Source organism: Gorilla gorilla, chromosome 18, assembly GCF_029281585.2.
Source record: "Gorilla gorilla gorilla isolate KB3781 chromosome 18, NHGRI_mGorGor1-v2.1_pri, whole genome shotgun sequence".
In the NCBI taxonomy this organism is placed as follows: Eukaryota; Metazoa; Chordata; class Mammalia; order Primates; family Hominidae; genus Gorilla; species Gorilla gorilla.
The window spans coordinates 68565663-68583290 of NC_073242.2; the positions used below are offsets into that span (position 1 = coordinate 68565663).

A 17628-nucleotide genomic window follows, 5' to 3' on the forward strand; every position below is an offset into this window, starting at 1 on the left:
TGGGAATGTGTCCCCCTTAGAGCTACTTTCCTCCCCTTGCTGGGTTTCCAGTTTGTGCATTGTCCAGATGGCCCAGGAGCTTATGATCAAAGTGAAGAGGTCCTGTTTGTCATGAGAATGCTGCTTTGCTGCATCAGGATTCAGTGAAACTGTTCACCGCCTGGAGCCCATGTGGACTCCAGAGGCAGGACGAAGCTCAGAAACCATCACTGAGGTTAGGAAGTGAGCACCAAAGTTGAGGACTGCCCACAGGAGAGGGCCAAAATGCTCCCTTTGGATTTCCAAGTGGTTGCTTCTTGCATCAGTCTTGCTTCTGACCACAATGTGTTCCTGGTCCCTTCTTCCTGGCATTTTGCTGTTTGTGTCCAAGGGAAAGAGTCCTGGACGGCAGTGCTGAGAAGGATGCCTGCCTGCTAAAGCTGATCCCCTGGTGAGCTCTGCAGCCTGTTAAGCAGAGCCTGAAATTCTTTCTCACTGAGTGGTGATTCAGATCACGGAGGGCCCTCCTGTTGTGGATCTGCATTCCAAAAAGATTGTGCCTTTTCCTGAAACTCTGGGACTTATAGAAGATCATGCAGATGACTGGTGTGGTTGCTCCAGCAGATAGATGGCTCTTTCATGGCTTGTGCCTGTTTCTGCCACAGGTAGACCTATGTGCATGGGCTACTAAGGTGCTCCTGCTCCAGGTTGCCATTGAATCATGGCATCCTGGGACCCGTTGCCTAAGCTCCACCACTTCTGAAGGTGGGATGTGTCCTGTTGACCCAGACTCTAAAATTGTGGCTAAGGATGACCAGGCTGTGGCTGTCCCTTTAAGGCAGAACTTCCAGGCCAGTGTCTTATTTTTCTTGTCATCCTAAAGTTTTCCTTTCGACTGAGGCCAGAAACAAGTCTGTGTATGGGAGACCCTCCCTCCTAGAGTTGGTACCATTGACATATGACTCCTAAGTGCCAGAAGAGGTTGAGAGAACTCTCCCATCTGCACAGCCAGGGTGCTATGTGCATCATGACCCTTGGTGCCTGGCTTACACAGCCTGCAGAGGGATCCAAAAAATCACAGGTTGTGGGAGGTGAAGGAAGAGCTGGTACAAATGACAGGTGGCTGCTGACAGAATAGGAGGCAGGAAGAAGATGAGACCTTCCTGGGGTAGTGCACATGTTTTGTTCCAGCCAAACAGTCAGATGAGGTCTTGGTCTTGGACCCGCTGCCAGGGAATTCACAAGCCCACTTCTGCTGTGGCCTGGGAGCTGAGGTCTTTGGTTCTGAAACCAAATGTAAATTTTGGACTCTGAAATGCCTGTCTGTTTAGCCAGTTTCTCTATAATGGTGATTCCAGGAAAGGAATTCTCTTGGAAAATGTTGAGGGTCCTTCTCAAAGGCTTTAATGAGTACACTGGTGTGTGATTGAGTGATGGATGTCCTTTCCTCCTGCCTTCTTATTTGACTTGCACAATAAATATTAACTATGGCAGTTATGGTCATATCGTTCTTTACAACACAAGAAACTTCAAGTCATTCATTGATGACACCAAAGCCTCATTCTCCTACATTAAACATTCTCCTACATTAAACTTCTTGAATCTTCTGTGCCAACTGTCTAGAAAACCTAAACACATGAAATACTACAAATTAGAAATAAATACCTCAATAGGCACCAATTATAAAAGCAAATCCAAGAAGGAACAGAGTATATGAATACACATATAATAAGTAAAGAGATTCAATTAATTAAAAATCTTCACAAAAAGAGAAGCCCAGAGCCACGTGGCTTAACTGGTAAATTCTACTAAACATTTAATGAAGAATTAATGCCAACTCTTTACAAGGCCTTCCAGAAAATATGGGACAGTTATTGAGAACACTTCCCAATTTGTTCTGTGAGGCCAGTATTACCCTGATACTAAAGCCAGAAAAAAGCATCAGAAGTAAATATCAGTATGGATGAATTTCCCTGATGAATACACACAGAGAAATCCTCAAAAAAGCGAAATGAATCAAGAATATATCAAAATGAATGTACACCATGACCAAATGGAATTATTTTACAGATGCAATATTGATCTATCCGATAATCAATCAGTGCCTTACACAAAGTAATAGGATAAAGGAAATTAACAGAAAGAGCCTTTCAACAGACACAGGGAGCATTTGACCAATCCAATATTCATTCACAATCTCCCTGGAAAGGAAGGGTACAAGCAAACTTCCTAAATCTGCTAAAGAGCATCAGTGAAAAACTTACACCTAACGCCATAATAGTAAAATACTGGTTGTTGTGTCTTGACATTTTAGAACAAGGCAAAAATGTTAACATCCAAAGAAATTACGTGAGAGAGAAAAACAAAATCATCAATGTGGGAAAATAAGATGTTAGAATTGTCTATCATTGCAGAGGACATAAGTGAATATAAAAGTTTATTAAAAAAACTCATTAAAACCCACTAAAACCAATACATGAGTTCAGCAAGGTCACAAGATACAAAATCAATATGCAAAGTTCAATTGTACTTTTATGTACTAACAATGATCAACCTGAAAATAAAATTAAAAAAACAATCCATTTGTGTATGTATGAAAAAGAAAGAAATATTTAGGAGTAGATTTAATGAAGTACAATTTTACAGTAAAAAGAAATCTTTGTTAAAAAATTTTAAAACACTGAAAAAAATAGGCATCAATGTTTATTTAGTTAATGTTATTCCATTATCCAGTGTATCCATTTAAACTCCACACAATAAAACAAAATATATTTTAGCATTATTTTAGTGTAATAAATACAGGTTTGTAGAAAACTCATAAAAGGAACTAATTCTACATGTCCAGAATAGCCCATCCTAATTTTTCTATTTTACATCTATTGTAAATCAAACCGATTTTGTTCCATATTTTATAGCGGAACGTAAGATAAAATCCAAATTGTTAAATATGTGAGATTGATTATAAGCCCACCAAGGAGGTTTTTACTCAGTGTGGGAATTCAGAGAGCATGAAGTTGCAAAGACAGAAGCAAATGTTTTTGAATGAATTATGAGGGACAATACTCACAGGAGTGCTTCGCACTTTCATCAACTGACTCATGTCATCTCACTTTAGGAGAAACTGCCTCTAATTTTAGACATTGGTTCGTAGCAAATGCTAAATGAACCAGCACCAAGTTTATATCCAGGAGAACTGCTTACTCTAGAGGATTTTGTCTCCTGGATAATGACATGATTCTGTCTTTCATAGGCTACTCCAAAACTTCTATAATGATGGTAGAGTTTAGTGAAGTGGAGCATCGGCCTGCCATCCCCATGCTCCTGACAAGCAGCAGCAGCTAACCTAAGCACAGTCACATAGGGCATGCCATTGACACCCACCTTGCTGTTGTTCACCTCCACATACTAAGTTGCCATACACTTTGCAGTGGAATTTCACCTTACTACATCTGGTTGGTCAGCAGTCCTGCAGGTAGAAAGAGTTGGTCGGGAGGGCACATTGAGAGAATAGATGGGAGCTCAGAGGCTGCCTAGCTCCCTGCACCCTGCCCACAGGCCACAGTCCTCACCCAGCTGTCCAGCATGCATGTCTGCTGAAGGCTGCTGCACTTGTTCTTCATCACAGAGGTGGGATGAAAGCAGTCTGAGGGCACCACACTCCATGATCAGAGTCTACTTCTGGTGCCATAGCTCCAGGTGGAAGGACATGTAAGCAAAAGACAGGTCCCACCTTCCACATCCAGCCCACACTCCCACCAACTTCCAGGCCCACCTCAATATCCTGATGTGCTGCTCTCCTTAGACCTCTTGCGGTTCTTCAGCCAGGAGATGGAGAGAGTGGGGTTGCTAGGAGCCAGGCAGTGAAAGTTGGTTGTGGTGGCCAGCATGGCTGGCAGTTTCCTGTCCATCCACTGGGGCAAAGTCCAGGAAGGGGTCTCTGCTGGTGGAAGCACACATGAAGGCCATAGCTGAGGCGAGGAACAGAGACCCATCTGACCAGACCCCCGATTCAAGATCACCCTGCCCACCCCGAGTCTCATGTTTTTCTCCTGTGTAGGGAGAGTGTTGACATTTCAAGGACATCTACTTGGGCTGAATGAGGCTCCCAGGAGCTTCAACACAATGTCCCCACCCAGTCATGCTCAGAGCTGGCAATGTGTGCCTTTCTATTCCCTCTGCTTCCCCCAAGTGGCTGCTCCTGCTGAGAGGTTGGGGTTCTTCATCCTGGCCTGAAAGCCTCAAAGAATAATGGAGTCTCGAGGGGATACCCCACCTGCACAGGGAGGCACATGGGGAGGGCCCACCAGGAAGGAGGCCCAGCAGGTAGCCCAGCTAAGTCAGTGAGTCAGGACAGGCATTGGGAGCAGTTTACCAGGAGAAGAAACCCAGCCCCTTGCAGAGCTGGGAGCCTCAGAAGCAGCTGAGAAGCCTTGGTCCACAAGCCTCTGAGCCCATAAGCCACCCCCTGCAGAGCTTCAGGGCCTGGCGGGCACTGGTGAGGATGGCGTCCTGGAGGCTTCGTCTCTTTTTTATCCTGACTTCCAGGGCTGTCACCATTCCCCCTCTCACACCTCAGCTAGTTTTTCTAATTTCTGGGTGCCGGGGTGGGGCTGCCTTCCTGCCTGGACTTGTGGGTAGGCTGAACTGCCTTACCCCCAGGAGAGAGTCACCAGGGGCCCAGGAAAGAGAAAGGAGGCAGCCGCTTCCCCACGGTGACCTCCTTGCCATTCACGTGCAGCGACAGGCCCACCTTTCGGTGGAGGATGCTGAAGCACAGCCGGGAGCTGTGTAGAGAGACACTGCGAAGAGGCACCAATCACAACTCTGAGCTGTCCTCTGGGATTCCAGGGGTGGGAGATGGGGACCCACTGGTGATTAAGACAGCTCAGCAAACTGTGGCACAGGATGTTCCCAGGACTGGGAGACAACAGTGACTCAATGCTGCTCACTTCTAGACTGTGCCTTCTTAAAGTGGCTCTTCAGTTACCCCCAGAGCTTGAGCCCACACCATCCTGGGATGGCTGGGTAGGCAGAGGTGAGCAGGGACTCAGGGGGAGTGCACAAGGGTGTGTGGGCAGGGGCAGAGGCTGTTGAGGCAGGTGAGGGGAAATTTTCATCCTTTCCTGTCTGCTCCTCCTGGGGTCTACTTTCCTCTCTTCCCTCTGCCTCTGGCTCCCTGGCTGGCTCCTCCTCACTTTCTTTCCTGCTCACTCCAGAGGTCTCAGGGGCTCAGCCCACCACCAGTGGTCCCCAAGTTGCAGCTGCCTCTCCCATGTCTATCCCATGAGGACCCTCATCTGCCTGAGCACATCTCTGGGCTCCTCTGAAACCAGAAGCCCCACCTTCCTGACAGACCCCTCCACAACTGGGCAGAGTTCACCTGCCACTGTTCCAGGCCAGAATGACTGGGAATTGTTCCGCTGCTGCTGTTTCACACCCACAGCCAATCCCCCACAAATGCTGTTGGCATCACTTTTACAACCCTCATGGCCACCCTGCCCTCCTGCTGGGCTGTAGCTTTTGTCCCCTCCATCCATCTGCCCCTCAGCAGCCACCTGAGCCCCCAAGCACTGCTGTGCTCACACCTACAGTAGCCACCTCACCCAGAGCCAACATCAAAGTCCCCACAGGCCAATCCTGGCCTCCTCACTGCTCCTGGAACCCCAGGACCCTGTGCCCCAATCTCCCCATCTGCAGCATGTGTGTCTCCTCTGACCCCCAGCCTGCCCCACAGAGCCCAAGACATCCAGAGCCATCTAATAGATATGTAATACATATCAATTACATAATAATTCATGATACATCATATTATATACAAAGTATGATGTCATAATGTACTGTGATGCCATAATACATATGAATTATGATGTCATAATATATTGTGATGTCATAACACATACTGATGATGATGTCACAATATATTGTGACATGATAATGCTTATGAATTTTGATGTCATCATACATGTGCAGTATGATGTCATGATATATTGTGATGTCGTAGTATAAATTATGATGCCATAATATATTATGATGTCATGTTGTGTGTGCATTATGATGTCATAATATATTGTGATGTCATAATACATATGAATTATGATATCATAATATGTTGTAATGTCATAATATATTTATTTATCACATTAATGGTGTAATAACATAAACTTTGTCAGGTAATTTTACAAGAAAATTCAGTGAAATTTTATAACAATATTAACATATAAAGTAGCTTACAATCATGATGAAAAATGAAAGAGCAGCAGGAATCTCACATGGTAGGAGTTGAAACAGGAAAGATCAGGGAGGGATATGCTTCACTTTTAAGCCACCAGATCTCATGAGTACTCACTATGACAAGGACAGCACAGAGCCATGAGAAATCTATCCCCATGATTCAACCATCTACCACCATGCCCCACCTGTAACATTAGGGATTAAAATTCAATATGAGATTTGGAGGAGACATCTAAACTATATTATATGACCATTAGTGTGGGCGAAAGATCACCAAGGTGCCAAGGCAAGAGACTGAAACAAACTGTTTCAGTATAATAAAGAAAATTGTTAGAATAGAATAGTCATAATACAAATTAGATATAGAGATGATCATGGGCAATTATCCATCATTATTATAAACATTATTAATCATTAGATTTTAATATTACTCTTTATTGCATTGCTAATATAACCTAGGAATAACCGGCAGGTATAGGGTCAGGTGCTGAAGGGACATTGTGAGAAGTGACCTAGAAGGCAAGAGGTGAGCCTTCTCTCACGCCCCCATAAGGGCCGCTTGAGGGCTCCTTGGTCAAGTGGTAATGCCAGTGTCTGGGAAGACACTCATTACTTAGCAGACCATGAAAGGGAGTCTCCTTTCCTTGGAGGAGTCAGGGAACACTCTGCTACACCAGCTTCTTGTGAGAGGTTGGGTAAATTATCCAGGCTTTCCCACAGTCATCCAGAGGCCTAAACCCCTCCCTGTGGTGCTGTGCTTCAATGGTCACACTCCTTGTCCACTTTCATGTTCTCCCCATACTTCTGGTTCCTGTTTGAAGTCTGTAGTAGATAATGGTAGAAGGAAGTCTTAAAGTCTTTGTTCTTTCTTATAAGTGCATAGAAGAAAATGCTGACGTATGTTGCCTTCTCTCTGTCTGCTTCGGCTACCTAAGAGGGAAGGGCCCCCTGTCCTGTGATCACGTGACTTGCTTCACCTTGTCAATCACTTAGAAGATTCACCCTCCTTACGCTGCCCCCTTGTCTTGTATGCAATAAATATCAGTGCGTCCAGCTGTTCGGGGTCACTACTGGTCTCTGCGTCTTGGTGGTAGTGGTCCCCCGGGCCCAGCTGCTTTCTCTTTATGTCTTTGTCTTGTGTCTTTATTTCTTACAATCTCTCGTCTCTGCACACAGGGAGAACACCTGCTAAACCCCGTAGGGCTGGACACTACACATTAGAAAAACAGATGAGGCTGGATACGGTGGCTCACGCCTGTAATCCTAGCACTTTGGGAGGCGAAGGCGGGTGGATCACAAGGTCAAGAGATTGAGGCCATCCTGGCTAACACAGTGAAACATGGTCTCTACTAAAAATACAAAAAATTAGCCAGGCATAGTGGCACACACCTGGAGTCACAGATACTCGGGAGACTGAGGCAGGAGAATCACTTAAACCCAGGAAGCAAAGATGTAAGCTGCACTCCAGCCTGGGCAACAGAGCAACAGAGCAACAGAGCAACCAGCACTCCAGCCTTGGCAACAGAGCAAGACTCCGTCTCAAAAAGAAAAGAAAAGAAAAGAAAAACAGATGAAACATTCATGGTTTCTACAGATACTTTCATTCCAGAGTAAACGGATACACAATTGAATTCTGTGGTTAGAAGAGAAAAGGGAGGTGTACGGGGGACTTTGGCTGCATTTGTTCTACTTCCCTTATGCTGTTGTTGTGAGTTCTGATGTCACCACCTGAAGGGCTCTTCATAGACAGAAGAATTATGGCTATTGTTGTGATTATTCCTTTTTCTTTTACCTTAGTAAAAATAAATTTTTTAGCTTCTCATATAATTTTTTTAAAAACCCTAAGAGATTTAGTCAAATTCCTTGTTATTATATGGTATAAAAATTGACAGGGAAATGGCTAAAATATATTAAAATTACACAAACTCTAGGAGTCAAGTTTCTATTGGGCAGTATTAGGAAAGACAGAACTGGAAACACTCCACCATAATAGACATCGAAGGGGGCCAGCCCCTCCACACCTGTGGGTATTTCTTGTCAGGTGGGAGGAGAGACTAAGAAAAGAAATAAGACACTGAAACAAAGTATAGAGAAAGAACAGTGGACCCAGGGGACCGGTGCTCAGCATACAGAGGACTCGCACCAGCGCTGGCCTCTGAGTTCCCTCAGTATTTATTGATCATTATTTTTACTATGTTAGTGATGGGAGTGTAGCAGGGCAACAGGTGGGGAAAGGTCAGCAGGGATTTCCCTGTCTCACCCTGTCTAAAATCTCACTAACCTGGTGATCTCTCTGGCCTTCGCTGTTCATGGCCACCACCTCACCTGAAGCAAGGCTGGTGATCATCCACTCCTCCCTCCCCTTCTCCAGGCTAACCTCAGGTCTTCTCTGCTCCACTGCCATGTTCCCAGGCCAATCCTCTTGCCTATTCACCCACATCAGCGGCCAGACTGTTCCTCAACACACCAGGCATGTTCCCGACCTAGGGGCTTTGCAGCACCTGTTCCTACTGCCTAAAGTGTTTCCCCTAGAAATCTGCATGGCTACCACCCCCAACTTTACTCAGCTTTTCACTCAAATGTTGCCTTCCAAATGAGGCCTCTGTGACCCATGCCCACACTGCCTCTGCCCTGGCACTCCCAATGCCCTTGGCCTACAGGATTCATCATCTTCTAAAAGAATATATAACTTGCTGGCCTGTTGGCTTATTTACTCAGCATTACTGTCTTCAGTCATGAATGTACTCCCCACCAGGGCTTACCTTGTTCCCCAACAGGTCCCAAACACTGACAGCCAGTGCCTGGCAAAGAGAAGCTGCTCTTTACTTTCCTGCTGAGTGTGTTGATCTACAGGAGATGAACAGGCTTCCTCTGGTATTCCAATGACCAGCTCTGTCCCAACCAACACATCCCCTGCACTTCCCGCAAAAAGCACAGTGACATTTCAATAGGACTATATTTGAAATAGTTTATGAATGAAAAGAAAGAACTATTAAAAGGAAAATGATGCAGCACCACAGATGTGAGTAGATCGTCCAGCTGCTTTTCCTACAGAATAAATACTAGATTCTCTCGGGAACGCTCACAGTGCTCTGTCACCTGGATGCAGTCCCATCTCCTCTCCCTTGACCCAGCCTTGCCCAGCCCACACTGCACTGTATATCCAGTCCACCAAACTTCTCTTCCTTCTCCGAGGGTATGGGTATTCTCGCTTCTATGCTGGCTCGTGGTTTTGTTAGTTTCACTGCTGCCTTAGTCATGTGGGGGAATTCCTGACCAATTCATCCTTCTTTTTAATCCCTCAATCCTGATTAGGTAACTTTTCCTCTATCACTTTCAACATTACATTATCAGCTGCAATAGAAGACCCTACACTTCTGACTTGTGGACTCCTGAGGGCAAGGTCTGTGATTATTCCACATGTGTATGGACAACACCTCTGCAGAGGGCCTGGCAGCTGCTAGATGCTCAATAAACCTCTGCCGAAGGCAGCTGCTAAAAGAAAAAAGAAAATCTTACTACGGAAAGTAAAAGATGATCCTCAGGCAAGAAACAAAAAAGTGCGACGGAAGCTCTGTTTCTATCTCTTCAGGGCCGTGCTTCATTATTATTTCCTCATTCTCCAATTCCTCACAAAGCTCTATTTTATAAATGTTTGCAGAGCTTTAAGTTAATCCTAACATTTACTCTCCAGCCCTCAATCTTTAATGACTCCTTCTCTAAAAAAAAAAAAAAAGGCAGAAAAAGTAAAGATTTATATAAGTTCAAAAGAAACTTAAAAATCCAGACAAAGACTTATCATCAGCCACGTACGGAATGTGAGTGGATTCTTGCCTAAAAAGCTAGCTCTAGCTGCAAATTTCCTATATTCTCCCAGTGCCACGGGACGGTGACGAGAGGTCTCCCACTCCATGGGGCTCTGCCCACCTCTGCTCACCCACTCCACACCTCCCACCACACTTTTCTAGTGCTTGAAGGAAGTGAAGACAGTAGCCTTTAACATGTTCCATTACAGCAACTGCTTTGGTGTAGTGACTTACAAGGAAGCCTGCAAAGGAGGCATTTAAGAACTGGTTTTATAAGTTCATAGAATAGTTAAGAATCTGAATAATTTTCTTATTCCTTGTATTTGTACTTAGATGTGGCTCCCAAGATAAAGTCACATTGTCTCCTTTATTTTCTTGTTCTTTTTATGCTAAAAAACATTTAGAATATTATATCAACAAAACACACAGACACAAACCCCTTTCCAATTCTCTCAACCAAAACAAATATACAATCATGATAGAAAGTTAGTACGTGAAAGTAGAAGGCTACACTCTTAGGTGATATTAACATCACTCCTGAAACTAATTCTTAGTATTTCAGTTTTCCCATGAGGGAAATGATATGCTATATTCCATAATTTGCAAGCTTTTAATTTTCACAAAGCATCAAGAAGGCAGGCCATAAATAACCCTTCAGCAAACATTTATGAACCATTTACTCAGGCCAGGCACTGTGCTGAGTTTGGGAACAGAAAGATAAATGAGGCGCAAACTTTGTCATTGAGGAACCCATGATATATCTGGGTCTCATAGATGCAAAGCAATAATAACATTAAAATCTGTTTACTGCACAATCAGAAGTATAGGCATATGGTACGCAGAGAAAAAGGACTTTAGCAAGTATGTGTATATATGCTCTGGGAGCCTGGGGCCTCCAGAAAGAGGTGGCATTAAGCTGAGTTTCACTGGATAGGTTGGGAGGAAGGGCTCACAGAGGATACACGGCCTGCAAAGGCACAACATAGTCCCACTTTTAAGAAGAAAAACTGATAACTCACATTTATTTCTCCTACTTAAAAAAGTCATATGGAAATCACTAAAGCAATATAAAATTAAGAAAAATATCAATAGCAGCTCCAGGAAACACAAAAGGGAACACCCAACAAAGGAAAACTAAAGAACTTTTTTGAACACTATAAAGCATGTATGATTGGATCACACAAAAATAATCCATGCTTAGTTAGCATCAACACAACACAGAGGCAGTAACCTTATACGAAGGCACCTTACAAACCCCTAAAAACCTGCAAGCCGTAAGCAGCAACCTGGCTGTACACCACAGCCAGGGAGAAATGGGGCAGCAGAAACTGAGGGGCCACCATGGCAATGCCTGGAGAACACGGCTCACCATGTAATTGGGAGGGTAGGTGTTGTGCCACAGATCGTTTACAGTGGGGTACAAGGGAGGACCACAGTGACAGAGAGGGAATGGGAAGACCAGTCTTGCACCACACCTCCAGGTCTACTCCCCTGCTAGCTACAGCTCTGACTGGACACAGGCTGCCTGTGACCCCAGCCCTAACCAGTGCACGGGCTCTACCAAAAAGAGTAAGGAAGAAGGAGCAGAAGATGGGAAGCAAACCAACACACTTAGGGATTCTATCAAAAACTCCAATAGAGAGTGGCTGTCCACAGTATTCCATCCCTGTGTTGTCTCAGAGAGAATATCAACAACAACAAAATCAACTCCATCCCCACTAACATTTCCATGGGTACCTGCGTAAGGTTTACTAGAGATCCTGCACTTAGGGAAATAAACACATGAAGCATTGAATCTTCCACCACTGCCCCCAGCTGCACTGTCAAATACTCTTTCTCCTAAGAAGAACCTTCAACCACATGCGGGCAGATCCAAGACATTCCTGGTTACTTTCTGACATCACCACTCTAATGCAAGCCAGTCCTATGGCTCAGGGCACGTGGCTTGGGAAGGGCCAGGCTCTCCACTGACTGGGAAGAGAAGCTGAACCTGGTTCTGGGAACACCTCCCTCTTTCTGGTCCTGCTTAACTGCCTGAGGTTACATTTCCTTCTTTTTGGTGATCTCTATTTCTTTGTTTAACAATGCCCAGCTGGGTCGCTAGGTGGCAAATAGACACACGCTAACTCAAGCATACTTTGCTGAAGTTGGATCTGCAAAAGCCTGGGGGTGGAAGGGAAGGCTGTACACTGCACAGTTCCCTGAGGGAGGGAGAAACATGGCTTTGGGATAGCCTCTTCTTCTTTTCTTTTCTTTCTTTCCTTCTTTTCTTCTTCTCCTTCTTCCTTCTCCTTCTCCTTCCTCCTTCCTCTTCTTCCTCCTTCCTCTTCCTTCCTCCTTCCTCTTTCTCCTTCTTCTATAACTTTGGTACCAAGGGACAGCCTCTTCTCACACACTGCCTGCCCTCAACAACTGCTTCAAGCACAGCCAACAACACCACAGCTTACAGTGTCCAGCTGCTGGGGTTTCCTCACTGGGAGTGCATCTTCTGGGTAGTGTACCTTTTTAAGAGACAGGGGGTGGCTATTCCACTGCTGTCCTTTCTCTCCGCCCTGCCATTTCTCTTCCCATTCTCTTCTTCCCTGCTTTAGTAGACTACCTGTATTAGAACTAAGCTCATGTAACAGTGATAGAAAAGCTAGAGAAGTTTAAATAAGATGAAGGTTTATTTCTCTTTCACTTACATAAGTCTGCTGGTAGACAGAAAGGGCTAGTGTAGTATCCTAACAATTACTAGGGACGTTATTTTTTTCTATATATTTCTCCACTCCCTGCATCACATGGCTTCCAACTCTTGGTACAAAATGGTTGGCAGAATTCCTGCCATCACATGCACCTTCCCATCAAGAGGATTCTTTCCCTTCTACTTTATGGATTCTTCTAAGAAGCTGCACACATCATTTCTACCTAAAAGTGATTTCTTAGAAGGGGGTCACATGACCACACCTAGGTATAAGGGGAGCTAAAAAATGTAGTTCTTCATGTCTGAGGACATGTACTCAGACAAAAACTGAGAATTCCACTACTCAGAAGAGAAAAACAGAAACTGACAGAAAACCAACAGTGTTTTCCATACTACCTAAACAGATTTCCAACTAAGGAGTAAGATCCTAGTCTTTTTTTGTTTTTAAAGCACCATCGAATTTTCCAAGTAAGTCTTCTGCTGCCCACCTCACTTAGCTTGGTGAGAGGAGGGAACGGCCATGGTATTTCCTAGTGGGCTGATGATTCTCAGCCCCCTCCTTCTACTCAATGTGGTCTGACAGCCAGGGAGAGGAAGGGATGGGGTAAAGAGGGAAGGTGCTGGCAGATAGCAAAGTTGGTTCTGATAACTGCTTCTTAAGACCTGAGGAAGGAATAGTCTCAGTTATTGATGGTTTTCTTGAGAAAGTGAAGACTGGCTGGGCACAGTGGCTCATGCCTATAATCACAGCACTTTGGGAGGCCAAGGTGGGCGAATCACGAGGTCAGGAGACGGAGACCATCCTGGCCAACATGGTGAAACACCATCTCTAGTAAAAATACAAAAATTAGCCAGGTGTGGTGGCACACGCCTGTGGTCCCAACTACTCAGGAGGCTGAGGTAGGAGATTTGTTTGAACCTGGGAGGTGGAGGCTGCAGTGAGCTGAGATCGCGCCACTGCACTCCAGCCTGGGAGACAGAGTGAGACTCTGTCTCAAAAAAAAAAAAAAAATGTGAGGACTTCACATCTCTAAGACCTCTGCTTTGGACAGAAATCATCAGTGTCCAGAAAAGTCCTCCTCAACCCCTGTGGTGGCTTCCTAAAGGGGTCATGATTCTTGTCTGTTCCCAGGAAATACACCTGGAAGGGAAGGCCAACTTTTGGCCTGTGGACCCTAGTGAGGTTCATCTCCACTGGCCAATTTGGTGAGCAGAGACCCCTGGGAGACAGCAAACAGAGACTTCCACAAGTGCATCGAGGGGCACCTGCCAACTACCCACATTGATCAGTTTATACCTCTCTATAAAAACAAGCAGGCTATAAAGGATCAATGAACACTGGAAGAAGACCAAAAATGGGAGAGGAGCCAAGCTGAGTAGGCAGGGGAAACGGCCTTTCCTCTGTATCTTCTGGGAAATGCAAAGATACTGCCTCTCAGAGGCAGTACAAGAAGCCTATGAAGAAGGAAGAGCAAATGAGTACCAAGAAAGAGCTCCAGGAAATGAAAAACCAGTTACTTAGGGAAGCTACTCACTGGAGACCTTAGGCAAACAAATAAACATCGGGGAAGATCAAATCTTGATTTAGAAAATGATCTGAAAGTGACCTTCCAGAATGTAAAGGAAAAATAATGAAAGAACAAATGAGAAACATAAATGTCATATCCAGGAGTTATCATAGCTGTGAAAACAATTGAATGAAAGAGAAAGAATCATCAACCTAATGAAAAACTTCCAAGAGGATAAACAGCCCATGAAATACCAGATAAGAATATTGACAGATCATCTACGCACAAACTCCTGGTAGAGTTTCTAAATAAAATAATGAAAAGAAAGTCACTATGAGCTCCCTAGTAAGAAATAAGGAAAGGAAGGAAAAGGAGGGAAGAAAAGAAGAGGAAGAAAGGGATAGGGAAGGCAATTCTAAATGCTAAAAAGTATAGAGCAATAATTACACAAATCTGAGGAAAAGGATTATAACCCCAGAATGGAAACAAAATATTAAACAGTCAGCCCTTCGTATCCATAGGTTCAGCAGCTGCAGATCCAATCAACCACAATTCAAAATATTCAGAAAAAAATTTTAATAATAATACAAGAATAAAAAGTATTACTTTTTAAAAATACAGTGTACCAATTATTTACATAGCATTTATAATGTATTAGGTATTATAAGGTATCTAAGACAATTTGAAAAATACAGCAGGATGTATATATGCTGTTTACAAACATCACATCATTTTACATAAGCAACTTGGGCATCCATGGATTTTGGTATCCAAGAAGGCTCCTGGAAGCAATCCCCCATAGATGCCAAGGGACAGCTGTATTAAGTGTAAAAATAAAGGAAAACTGTTTTTTTTTAAACAAAAAGACTTAGAAATTATACAACCAATGCAAGATATTACTTGGGAAATACTTCAGCCAAAAAAGTACAAATAGATAAGACATGCAACAAGCAATAAGTAATAAAGATAATAACTCTAATTATCCCAAACCATTTTAAATAATGCAGATAATAGGCCAGGCGCGGTGGCTCATGCCTGTAATCCCAGCACTTTGGGAGGCCAAGGCGGCCAGATCATGAGGTCAGGAGATCGAGACCAGCCTGGCCAACATGGCAAAACCCCATCTGTGCTAAAAATACAAAAATTGGCCGGGAGTGGTGGTGCATGCCTGTAATTCCAGCTACTTGGGAGGCTGAGGCAGGAGAATCACTTGAACCAGGGAGTTGGAGGCTGCAGTGTGCCGAGACTGCACCACTGTACTACAGCCTGGTGACAGAGCAAGACTCTGTCTCAAAAAAAAAAAAAAAAAAAAAAAAGCAGATAATGAATTAACTGCAATTGTTCAGAAAGATATTAAAAGAGAAAAGGCATACTGTAAAAACAAGCTGATCTAGTATTTAAAATATAAGTTATTTCTACAAAACCTAGAATTTCAGGTAGAAGATGGCAGACTAGCTTAAAAGTTTGCACAAGATTTCCTTTGATCCTTGGCAAGGATACAGTGGCATGAAGATTTTGCTAGTCTTGGAATTTACAAGTTCAAATATTCTAATGAGGAACAACCAACAACATATAGTTGGAATGAAGAACTCAACTGGAGGTAGAATATAGTTTTAAAAAAATTAGATCCATCAGAGACATCAGAAACATAAAAAAAAATTAAATGAGAACACAAATTTTAAAAACAAACAAAAAGGAATGACAGGAATTAGGACAAGGGTAATATGCTGTGAAAGATAAGGAAATCTCCTCTCCCAATTTTGCTAGATGATATTACTCCCCTTTCTTAAAAATGTAGTTAACACTGACATTCTTATCTGTTGCCATAGTTCACACAGCTGTTCGGTCTTACTTTTTAAAAATACCAGTTTTATTCAGACATAACGATATATATAATATATATATTATACATAATATATATATTATATATATATATATCTTTTTTTTTTTTTTTTTGAGATGGAGTCTCATTCTGTCGCCCAGGCTGGAGTGCAGTGGCATGATCTCAGCTCACTGCAAGCTCCACTTCCCGGGTTCACGCCATTCTCCTGCCTCAGCCTCCCCAAGTAGCTGGGACTACAGGTGCCCGCCACCATGCCCAGCTAATTTTTTGTATTTTTGGTAGAGATAGGGTTTCACTGTGTTAGCCAGGATGGTCTCCATCTCCTGACTTTGTGATCCACCCGCCTTGGCCTCCCAAAATGCTGGGATTACAGGCGTGAGCCACCACTGCCAGCCAGTATTTACTATATTAACTGGTTTCTACAACTATCACCATAGTCCATTTCAGAGCATTTTAATCATTTCAAAAGAAACTATGTATTCATTAGCAGTCACCTCCCCAAACCCTGTCCCTTCAACCCTCCCCAATCCCTAAAACCCACTCATCTATTTTATGTCTCTATTACCTATTTTGGACATTTCATGTAAATGTGGTCTTTTGTAAGCTACCTCTTTCGATTAGCATAATATTTTTAAGGTTCATCTATATTGGAGCATGTATCACTACTTTATTACCTTAAAAAGAAACTGTCAATCTCACTTGTGTATGAAGTCTCTTTTTTTGTTTTAGTGGTTCTTTGAGAGACAGGGTCTCCCTCTTTTGCTCAGGTTGAAGTGCAGTGGCACAATCATAGCTTACTGCAGCCTGGAACTCATGGGCTCAAGCGGTTCTCCCACCTTAGCCTCCCAAGTAACTGGAACTATAGGCACACACCACCATGCCCAACCTTCATTCCTTTCTAAGAAATACTATTCCTTTGTATACCCAATGTATAATACATTTGTTTATCCATTAACCAGCCGATGGACATTCGGATTGTTTCTATATTTTAGCTGCTGTGAGTAGCACTGCTATAAACATTCTTGTTTAAGTTTTTGTGTGGACCTATGCTTTCATTTCTCTTGGGTAGAGTAGAATTGCTAGATCATCAGGTGGTAGTTCTATGGTTAACAATGTGAAGAACTACAGACTGCTTGCAGAAGTGGCTACACTAATTTACATTTTCATCAGTAGTGTAAGAGGTTTCCAGTTCTCTAATTTCTTCACCAACACCTGTTATGATCTGACTTTTGATTCCACTCATCATAATAGATATGGACTGGTATTTCATTATGGTTTTGATTTGCATTTCCCTAATGACTAATGATGTCAAGCATCTTTTCGCATGCTTATTGGTCATTTGTAAATCTTTTTCGGAGAAATGTTTACTCAGTTCCTTTGCCCACTTTTTAATTGGGTTGTCTTTTTATTACTGAGTTGTAAGAGTTTTTAGATATTCTAAATCTCTATCCCTTATCAGATACATGATTTGCAAATAGCTTCTCTCATTCTGTGGGTTGCCATTCGCTTTCTTCATGGTATCTTTTGAAACACAAAAGTTTCTAATTTTTTTCTTTTAAGAGTTTTATGCCTTTAGCT

The 17628-nt window shown here is 43.3% G+C and overlaps 2 long non-coding RNA genes across 2 annotated transcripts in view; one reads left to right on the forward strand and one right to left on the reverse strand.

The window, feature by feature from the left end:
- Positions 1–17628, forward strand: part of LOC129527433 (uncharacterized) — an 88548-nt gene that overhangs the window by 14624 nt on the left and 56296 nt on the right. The window lies entirely within an intron of this gene.
- Positions 1–17628, reverse strand: part of LOC129527434 (uncharacterized) — a 124469-nt gene that overhangs the window by 2586 nt on the left and 104255 nt on the right. Inside the window, exons 2-3 of the long non-coding RNA XR_008672402.2 lie at positions 3549–3919; positions 3361–3445 (exon numbers count right to left, since the gene is read on the reverse strand). This is a non-coding gene — a long non-coding RNA (uncharacterized lncRNA). The remainder of the gene's footprint in view (positions 1–3360; positions 3446–3548; positions 3920–17628) is intronic.